Here is a 10,939-nt window from a genome sequence, read left to right as displayed (position 1 = left end):
GAGGAGAAAATACTGCATAGAAATCAATAGGAAGACATGTTTTTCTTACGTGCTCCCCACTGTGGCTCCTAGGGTGCTGTCTTTTCTCCCAGTTGGTGGTTCAGCTCCTGTTACCCCTAAACAGAAATCACGGGTATGTGCACAGTGGCAGGGACACAGCCATGCTGGGCAAGAGGGGGAAAGCACGGATTCTACCTTGCGGCAGAAGGTGGTCCCAGGACAGAATTCCCCTTGGGTTCAATAACCGTCTGAGTCTCAGGGATGGAGGTGCTGAACGTTAATCTTTTTTTTCCTAAGATCAAAAGCCCTGGAAGGCTGAAGTTTCATGCACTTTAACTGCCAGGCGTGGCTGCAAGGAGGGACCAGAGGAAGACACTTTGAAGCACAGCCTGGCTTTCCTTTTTTCTCCATGACAAAGGCCACTCACATCACACTGAGCTGTGGCTCTTCCAGGGTGTTTCTATTTTATAGTTGTGCTTTGATTTGGGGGCTTCAATTCTCGCACTTGGGTCTGGCTTTTGCTGGCAGCCTTGGTCCCTGCAATTGACCTTGGTACATTGGGCAGCTGCAGTGACCAGCCAGGCTTGCCAGAGAGGCTATGTTGCCAGGCAGGAGTTGGTATATGGGAGTTTCCATACTAGCTGTTCCTGTTGTACAAAAGTACCACCCAGTTGTGTGGAAGTTCATTTGGAAAAATGAACAAACATACAAAACAGAATATTATGGAAAATAATGTGCATTCTTATTTAACTAAGAGACTTTGATGAATAAATGTGGCAAAAGACAAACTATATAGTATCATTTATATGATGAGCACAATCACCTAATCTATGGTGATAAAACTTTTTCAAATTTTAAAAATATTAAGGGGTACAAATGATTTTTCTTTTACATGGACAGCTTTTATAATGCTTAAGTCAGGGCTGTAAGTGTGCCCATCACCTGAAATGGTAAGACTCTTGAGACAATCTTCCAGAGGGCTGGAAATATTCTATCTGGATACATTTGGTGAACATATGTATAAAACAGTGAGCATATGCGTATAGAAATGTAAAAATCACTGGGTTGTGTACTTAAGACTTGTGCTCCTTACTGTATATACAGTACACGTAAATAAAAAGAAAGAAAGAATGATTGAATTCTATCATATGATTTTGACATGTGGAGATAATAATGTCATTTTTCTTGTTATATTTATTAATGTGGTGAATGTGTCAATGAATTTCCTAATATTGAATCTTCTTGCATTACTGAAAAAAACTGTCACTTGGTCTTGGTCTGTCATTTCATTTAGGATGTTTGCAACATCATTGACTGAAATGTTTGTGTCTTCTCAAAATTCATATTTTGAAACCCTAATCTACAAGGCGATGATATTTGAAGATAGGGCATTTGGGAGAGAATTAGGGTTAGATTAGGTCATGAGGGCAGGCTGTCATGATGAGATCAATGCTCTTGTTGGAAGAATGAGATCTGTGAATCTCTGGGCCCTGTGTTCATACAAGGAGAAGGAGGCTGTCTGTAAGCCCAGGAAGGAGCCCTTCACCAGGTACTGAACCTGTCGGCACCTTGACCTGGGACTTTCCAGCCTTCAGAGCTGTGAGAAATAAATGTCTGTTGTTTACGTCACTTAGTCTATGATATTTTTGTCATAGCAGCCTGATACGACTGAGACCAATATAAGGTTGGTGGTCTAGAGCTGGATTTTGGACTCAGGATTACACTTGCTTCATTCAAAAGAATATGGAAGAATTCCTTTTTTTTTACCATAGTCTAGAGAAGTTTAAAGACTTCTAGAAATTGCTTAAAAGTTTTTTTTTTCTTCTGTTAAAAAATAGGCTTAAAAATTACCTTTGTAAAGATTTTTGGCCTGGTAGTTTTATGAAGAGAAAATTTGCCAACTGTTACTTTTTAGTCTTTTGTATTGATTTGTTTAGATTTTATGTCTTTTGTGGAGTCAGTTTAGTAAATTGTATAACTTTTTTTATTAATATTAAATCATAGCTGTGTACGTCATGGGGCACCATACACTGGTTTTATAAACAGTTTGACACATTTTCATTAGACTGGTTAACATGGCCTTCCTGGCATTTTCTTAGTTATTGTGTTAAGGCAATTATATTCTACATTTACTAAGTTTCACATGTACCCTTGTAAGATGCAATGCAGGTGTAATCCCACCTATCACCCTCCCTCCGCCCATCCTCCCCCCTCCCTCCCCTCCCTCTCCCTCTTCCCCATATTCTTAGGTTATACCTGGGTTATAGCTTTCACATGAAAGCCAAAAATTAGTTTCATAGTAGGGCTGAGTACATTGGATACTTTTTCTTCCATTCTTTTTTTTTTTGAAGATTTTTATTATTATTATTATTTTTATTAAATCATAGCTGTGTACATTGATATATTCATGGGGCGTCATTCACTAACTTCATAGACCGTTTACCAAGTTTCACATATACCCTTGTAAGATGCAATGCAGGCGTAATCCCACCAATCCCCTTCCCTCTACCCACCTCCTCCTCCCTCTCTTCCCTTTCCCCCTTCCCCCTATTCTTGGGTTGTAACTGGGTTATAGCTTTCATGTGAAAACCCTAAATTAGTTTCATAGTAGGGCTGAGTACATTGGGTACTTTTTCTTCCATTCTTGAGATACTTTACTAAGAAGAATATGTTCCAGCTCCATCCATGTAAACATGAAAGAGGTAAAGTCTCCATCTTTCTTTAAGGCTGCATGATATTCCATGGTGTACATATACCACAGTTTATTAATCCATTCATGGGCTTTTTCCATGACTTAGCAATTGTGAATTGGACTGCAATAAACATTCTGGTACAAATATCTTTGTTATAATGTGATTTTTGGTCTTCTGGGTATATACCTAGTAGAGGAATTATAGGATTGAATGGCAGGTCTATTTTTAGAACTCTAAGTGTTCTCCGAACATCTTTCCAAAAGGAATGTATTAATTTGCATTCCCACCAGCAGTGCAGAAGTTTTCCCTTTTCTCCACATCCACGCCAACATCTCTGGTCTTGGGATTTTGTGATATGGGCTAATCTTACTGGAGTTAGATGGTATCTCAAGGTAGTTTTGATTTGCATATCTCTGATGATCAAAGATGATGAACAATTTTTCATATGTCTGTAGGCTGTGCACCTGTCTTCTTCAGAGAAGTTTCTCTTCAAGTCCTTTGCCCAGCTTGTGATGGGATCACTTGTTCTTCTCTTGCTTATACGTTTGAGTTCTCTGTGGATTCTGGTTATTAAACCTTTGTCGGACACATAACCTGCAAATATCTTCTCCCATTCTGAGGGCTGTCTGCTTGCTTTACTTACTGTGTTCTTGGCTGTGTAGGAGCTTTTTAGTTTGATCAGGTCCCAGTAGTGTGTTTTTGAAGCTGCTTCAATTGCCTGGGGGGTCCTCCTCATAAAATACTTGCCAGACCGATTTCTTCGAGGGTTTTCCCTGCACTCTCTTCTAGTATTTTTATAGTCTCATGTCTTACGTTTAAATCTTTAATCCAGTGAGAGTCTATCTTAGTTAATGGTGAAAGGTGTGGGTTCAGTTTCAGTCTTCTACAGGTTGTTAGCCAGTTCACCCAGCACCATTTGTTAAATAGGGAATCTTTTCCCCACTGGATTTTTTTTTTTTTTTTCACAAAAGCACTTTTTATTTGAGGCAAAGAGAAGTCTGGCTAAACGGATTATTGTTTAAAGAGTCAAAACTCAACTGTTAGTGGCACTGTTTTGACTTTGTAGATTTTGCTTCTCCTTGGTCAGAAAGGGTATTCGGGTTTTATTTTCCCCAGCTGGGCAAAAAGAAGGGCAAGGAAAACTAAAGATCCTTCTACTCTACTGATACTGCCCTCCAGACCCAACATCAAGCCAGACATGCCCTCACTGGCCAGTCTGAAGGTCGCTGTCCCTCAACTGAGGCCACATCACATTTGCAACAAAGATGAGGCAGGAAAAACAGGTGTTGGTCACTTGGGAAGAGCAGGCATCCGCAGCTTCAAAACTCCTCGTGGAAGGGGTAATCCTTGTGGGAGGCACAGCTGTCAGGAGAAAAGAGAAGATACATCTGCTAATCAAGGAAGTGATTTTGACTATAACAAGTTCTCCACACACAGAAATGCTAAGTGCTTCATTACAGGCAGAAATAGGGGCCTTAGAGGCAACAAGGCAGTTCTGAGTCTTCAGATCACAAGTCTGCAGCTGGGGTAGCAGCTCACTCCCCAGGCCCCTTTACCATGGGTTGTCACCAGGCACATGTGTGACAGACACCATCCTTCCTGTGTGCCCAGCACTGTACCTGAGGCGTGCAGGACGGTAAGAGGATTCCTGCCTCCCAGTAATTCAGTCCAGCTGGTATGGCTGGACAGTACCTCTCTGTCTTAGTAACAGGATGTAAAGAGCAAAGAGATAATAACATATGAGACATTCAGTCTAGCCCACTGGATGTTTTTAACTGGCTTGTCAAAGATCAAATAACAGTAAGTAGCTGGGTTCATCTCTTGGTTCTCTATTCTGTTCCAGACATCTACTTCTCTGTTTTTGTGCCAGTACCATGCTGTTTTGATCACTATTGATTTATAGTATAGTCTGAGGTCTGGTAGTGTGATTCCTCCTGCTTTGTTTTTATTTCTGAGTAATGTCTTGGCTATTCAAGGTTTTTTTTTTGATTCCATATAAAACGAAGTATTATTTTTTCAAGATCTTTAAAGTATGACAGTGGGGCTTTAATAGGGATTGCATTAAACTTGTATATTGCTTTGGGTAGTATGGACATTTTAACAATGTTGATTCTTTCCAGCCATGAGCATGGTATGTTTTTCCATTTGTTAACGTTTTCAGCTGTTTCTTTTCTTAGAGTTTCATAGTTCTCTTTATAGAGATCTTTCACGTCTTTTGTTAGATAAGCTCCCAAATATTTCATCTTCTTTGGCACTACTGTGAACAGAATAGAGTCCTTAACTGTTTTTTCAGTGTGACTATTGTTGGTATATATAAAGGCTACCAATTTATGAGTGTTGATTTTGTAACCTGAGACGCTGCTGTATTCCTTGATTACTTCTAAGAGTTTTGTAGTAGAATCCCTAGTGTTTTCCAGATATACAATCATATCGTCTGTGAAGAGCAAAAGTTTGATCTCTTCTGACCCTATATGGATACCCTTGATCGCCTTTTCTTCCCTAATTGCAATGGCTAAAACTTCCATCACAATGTTAAAGAGCAGTGGAGATAATGGGCAACCTTGTCTAGTTCCTGATCTGAGTGGAAATGATTTCAGTTTAACTCCATTCAATATGATATTGGCTATGGGTTTGCTGTCGATGGCCTCTATCAGTTTAAGAAATGTCCCTTCTGTAACAATTTTCTTAAGTGTTCTGATCATGAAAGGATGCTGGATATTATCAAAAGCTTTTTCTGCATCAATTGAGAGAATCATATCGTCTTTGTTTTTTAATTTGTTTATGTGCTGAATTATACTTATGGATTTATGTATATTGAACCAGCCTTGAGACCCTGGGATAAAACCGACTTGGTCATGATGTATAATTTGTTTGATATGTTGCTGGATTCTGTTTGTTAGGATCTTGTGGAATATTTTTGCATCTATATTCATTAGTGATATTGGTCTATAATTTTCTTTTCTTGTTCAGTCTTTTCCTGGTTTGGGGATCAGGGTGATGTTTGCTTCATAGAACGTGTTGGGTAGTCTTCCTTCTTTTTCTACGTTTTGGAACAGGTTGAGTAATATAGGTACTAGTTCCTCTTTAAAGGTTTGGTATAATTCTGATGTGAAGCCATCTGGTCCCGGGCTTTTCTTTTTAGGGAGATCTCGTATGGTTGATGCTATTTCAGAACTTGATATTGGCCTGTTCAACATTTCCACTTGATTCTGGCTAAGTCTTGGAAGGTGACGTGCTTCCAAGTATTGGTCAATTTCCTTCAGATCTTCATTTTTCTGAGAATAAAGTTTTTGTAATATTCATTAAGGATTTTTTGAATTTCTGAGGAGTCTGTTGTTATTTCGTCTTTGTCATTTCTGATTGATGAAATTAGAGATTTTACTCTTTTCTTCCTAGTTAGGTTAGCCAAAGGTTTATCTATTTTATTGAAGTTTTCGAAAAACCAACTTTTTGATTTATTGATCTGTTATATAATTCTTTTGTTTTCAATTTCATTTAATTCTGCTCTGATTTTGGTTATTTCTTTTCTTCTACTGGGTTTGGGGTTAGAATGTTTTTCCTTTTCCAGTTGCTTGAGATGTCCCATTAAGTTGTTAACTTCCTCTCTTTCCATACTCTTGAGGAAGGCTTGCAGTGCTATAAATTTCCCTCTTAGGACTGCCTTGCGGTATTCCAGAAGTTCTGATAAGTCGTGTCTTATGCTGAATGATAGCTGGGTCAGAGATGAGATTAAGAAGGAAATCGCCAAATTTTTGGAACAAAATGAGAATAAGTTGTATAACTTATACTGGCATTCATTCCTTTCAGATTTTCAAATGTCTTTACATACAGTTGAGTGAAGTGGTGTTTTAATTTCTACTGTATCGATTGTTTCTCCCTGGTCCATATATTTTATTTTCTGGATTTTTGCTTTCCTTTTCTTTTATTAATTAGATTATTTTATTCATTTTGTCAAAGTCAGCTCTTGGGTTTATTCTAACATCCTTTAAAAATTGATATATTAATTTGTGCTCTTAGTTATTAAATCCTTCTGTTTTCCTAAAGTTTCCTGTATTATTTTTATAACTTCTAGAATTGAATGTGTATCTCATTTCTTTTCTATACCCTTGATAATTATTAGTATTAGTAATAAAATAAATTTCCCTCTTGGTATTACTTTAGCTGTATTTTATGGAATTTATATGTATTGTCCCAATTTTCATGTTTTAGCTCTTCTGCCATATTTATTGATATTTGCACTTTTTTGACCTAAGAGTTGTTTTGAAAAGACTTAAAATTTTTTTTCCCAGTAGTGACTATTTTCTATTTTTGGTTTAATTATTCATTTCTAGTTTCAGTACGTTATGAGCAGAAAATAAATTTTGCACTTATTTACTTTGGTTGCCTTTCAAATAAAGATTTTTCCCTCTATTTTTGAGGGTTCAAAATTAGAAATATATAAATTAAATGTATTTATTAAGTTATGTTATTTTGGTCTTCTGTAAACTTAATTTTTATTCACTTGATCTTTGAGAATTGAATTAAAACCCTCTACTGCTGATGTGTTTTTGCCTATTTCTCTTTACATCTTCTGTTATTTTTGCTTCGTAAGTATTGACATTATGCGATTTGTGCATAAGTAGTCATAACTTTTAAAATTTCATTTTGAATTGTATCTTTACAATTCGAAAATTCAAAAAATTTATGACTGACACATAATAAGTGTACATTTTTATGAGGTACAGTGTGATGGTTCTGTATATATATAAATTGTACAATGATCTGATCATGGGAATTAGCATATCCGTCACCTTAAACAGTTATTGTTTCTTTGTCATTGAAAACCTTTCTTCTAACTATTTTGAAACATCCAATGTATTATTGTTAACTCTAATCATACTATTATATATTCATCACACCAAAGCTAGCTAACTGTGGCTCTGTACCCACTGACCAGTCTCTCCCCACGCCCCTTTCTACCCTCCCCATCCTCTGGTGACCACTATTCTACTCTCTGCTTCCACAGGAACAGAAGAGTGAGATCATGTGGTATCTTATCTTTTAGAATTACAAGGTATCTTCTTTTTGGTCTCAGGTCATGCTGTGCATCTGAATCGAGCCTTTCTGACCTGGAGATCAGGCCCTATTGTGCTTTTCTGGGCATGTATTTGGTATACCATTGTCTTTCCCTTTATTTTGAAGCTTTCTAAAGTTTTTTTTTTTCTTTTAGGTATTGTTTTTATATGCAGCAGAGTTGGTTTTACTTAGTGATATCATTTGAAATCTTTTTCTTTTACTAATAGATTTTAGCTTATTAACGTGTGTTCATATAACACGTGTTTGGTCTCAGTTCTGTCGTTGTTTCAAGTTCTGATTTCTGTTTTTAATATTTGAAAAAGAACTTTCTCTATCTGGACTCTCCTCCCTTTCCCTTGTGTGGGTAGTTTGGAAGATCCGTATTTTTCTGACAGTTTCCTTCATAATTCTACCATTATAGAATACTCTTAAACCCCCAATCCTGTAGATGGTATCAGTTAATTCTCTGTGTAATCCTCTATTCAATGCACTATTTCTTTAGATAATAAGTAGTAATTTTTCTCACATCTTTGTGCAGTGCATTTGCTTCCCTGAAATAATTACCTCATTACTTTCCCTTTTAAAACTGTAGTGAAATATTTAGTCGCAATCTATTCAGCTCCATGAAAAGATTTTTCTATTAACTCTTCACCTGCTATTTGTTTTTTCTCCCTTCCTTTTCTTCTTTCTCTATAGATTGTGTGCTGGCTCTTTTTCAAATACTCGCTTTGGAAGGAGGGGTGTTTTACTCTGAACCAGCTATTTGTAGATGGTTTGTGTGAGGGGGTGCTGGCTGCCTTCTAGATGCCCAGATGTCTGGTTAGGACTCGGGGTTTAGCAGATGAGGGGTTTCAGTTTTCCTTTCTCTCTAGCCAGTGAATATTGGCAGTTGTGGGGCTGTTCACAAGGCAAAACCTCTCTCCTCCTGCCACCACAGAGATAGAGCTTCTTGCATATATGGCTTAACTGTGTGACACTTCATTTTGACCTATCTTCTCCGTTCACAGAATTAGGTCCAGGGAATTGCCTAACACCACTCCTATTTCTGAAATCATGGAGTGTAGATTTCACATCTTAAGGGGGAGGGGGCTTCTCCCCTTCCAGAAATACATTTGAAAGTTCTCTCTGAGCTCTGCTGCTAGAATATTCTGTTTCTTTTCCAGCCTGGCCTTCCTTATTTTGATGGCCCTTCCATTCATCTTGTGCCCAAGTTCAAGGTCTCTCCGACCTTGTGAAGATGGAGTTTGTGTTCCTGCCTTTCATTTGCCTCATCACTCTACGGTGATTTCCTGAGAGGAAAAGTAAGAAATGCCAGCTTTTTGTTGCTCTAGTCTAACTGGAAGTGGACTGTACTGTTCTAGCACAGTGGTTCCCAATCTTTTTGGCACCAGAGAGTGGTTTCGTGGAAGACAATTTTTCCACAGATGAGGTGGGGGATGGGTTTCTGGATGATTCACGTACATTACAGCTCCACTTCAGATCGTCAGGGTTAGGTTCTCATAAGGAGAGCACCTTCTGGATCCCTCGTGGGTCCCACTCCTTTGAGAATCAGATGCCACAGCTGATCTGAGAGGAGGCGGAGCTCCGGTGGTGACACCAGCAAAGGGGAATGGCTGTAAATACAGATGGAGCTTCTCTGGCTCAGTTCCTGCTCACCTCCTGCTGTGTGGCTGGGTTTCTAACAGGCCACAGACTGGTAGTGGTCCTGGCTGGGGCCAGGTGTGGAGGGTATGGTTGGGGGCCACAGTTCTGGCTGATATAATTATCATTACAATTGTGTTGCCAGATCATGGGTCACAGTGAGGTGTGGCCCTCCTTAGAGACAGGGGACTAACTCCTACAAAGCCCTGGCAGGTGTCAGGAGGCTCTGAGTCTTAGGGTACAGAAATAGGAGACGAGGGAAGATGAGAATGGTTCCACCTGCAAGGGGGTCCTCAGTGCCTGATGATCACCCACAGGCATAGGGGCTAAGAAGGTAGGTGTGGCTTCGCCTCCTGAGGACCCAGAAATCTTGCTGCACATGGCAAGATGCCATGACCTCCAACATGTGTGGTGCACAGACAGGGAGAGGGTGCCCCTCTTGCATTTCCAGATATGGAAATCAAAGGTTAGAGGGGAAAAGAAAGTCTCAGCAAGTTGGCTTCCTGCATCCCAGCCATAATTCCTTTTCTTTGTGAGTGTTCTGTCTCATGAACCACCCTAGGAGCCTTCAGCAGCAGACATGGCCTGGGCCTGGGCTTTGCTGCTCCCTGCATGTGGGTTCTCCTTCCAGCCGGCACAGCCCTCTCCTGCACCCCTCAGAGGGCAGCCCTCTTTGACCTTCCTGTGTTCCCCTCTGCACCTGTCTAATTAGGGAGCCTGACCTCCAGCTGCCTGTGTCTCTTACTCATCCCATTATTTTGAAAACTGCTGTGCTAGTTCCTTCACCCTTACTTTCCCTGGGCTTAGAATTTTCCCTGCATTTTCCTGTGATTTCTTCTTTCACTTTATTAGGACTCTGCTCAGAAGTGATCTGCTCAGGGAGGCTGTCCCTAACCACCTTGTATAAAATAGTACTCTCCAGTTACCCTCTAACCCAGTGGTTCTCAGCCTTCCTAATGCCACGATCCTTTAATGCAGTTCCTCATGTTGTGGTGATCCCCAACCATAAAATTATTTTCGTTATTAGTAGCAATGGTTGGGGGTCACCACAACATGAGGAACTGTATTAAAGGGTCGCGGCATTAGGAAGTTTGAGGACCACCAGTGTAGAGGATCAATATTTATTGAATTGAATTAACTGTAGCATCTCTGCCCTAAAAATAAATCTCAGAGTAAAAAAGTTTATCTGAAGAAAACTTGGAGGACAGGGCAATAACTATTCTGGTGCCCCTTATCTACCCGCTCCGGTCCTCAGACTTTCTGTGTTTGCAAAAGTATCAGTTATGATATGGACATATTTTTTATTAGTAATAGATTCCACTTGACCATGGATCAGAAGTGCACCCAGGAGGGCTAGCTAAGCTCTGCCTCTACCCCTCTGCCCATAAGTGTGCATGGGTGGGAGGGGTTAGCTCTACCCTTTAGGCCATTCTCTACCTGATCTTTCCTGGACCCCCCCCCAGCACACACAATGTGGGGAAAGAGAAGCACCAAGGAAGTGTTCACGGCAGCTTTGGGAGTCCATTGACAGAACAGAGACAGCTGATGGA

The sequence above is a fragment of the Nycticebus coucang genome, chromosome 6 (genome assembly GCF_027406575.1).
Source record: "Nycticebus coucang isolate mNycCou1 chromosome 6, mNycCou1.pri, whole genome shotgun sequence".
Lineage (NCBI taxonomy): Eukaryota > Metazoa > Chordata > Mammalia > Primates > Lorisidae > Nycticebus > Nycticebus coucang.
Note: the sequence above shows the minus strand (reverse complement) of the source record.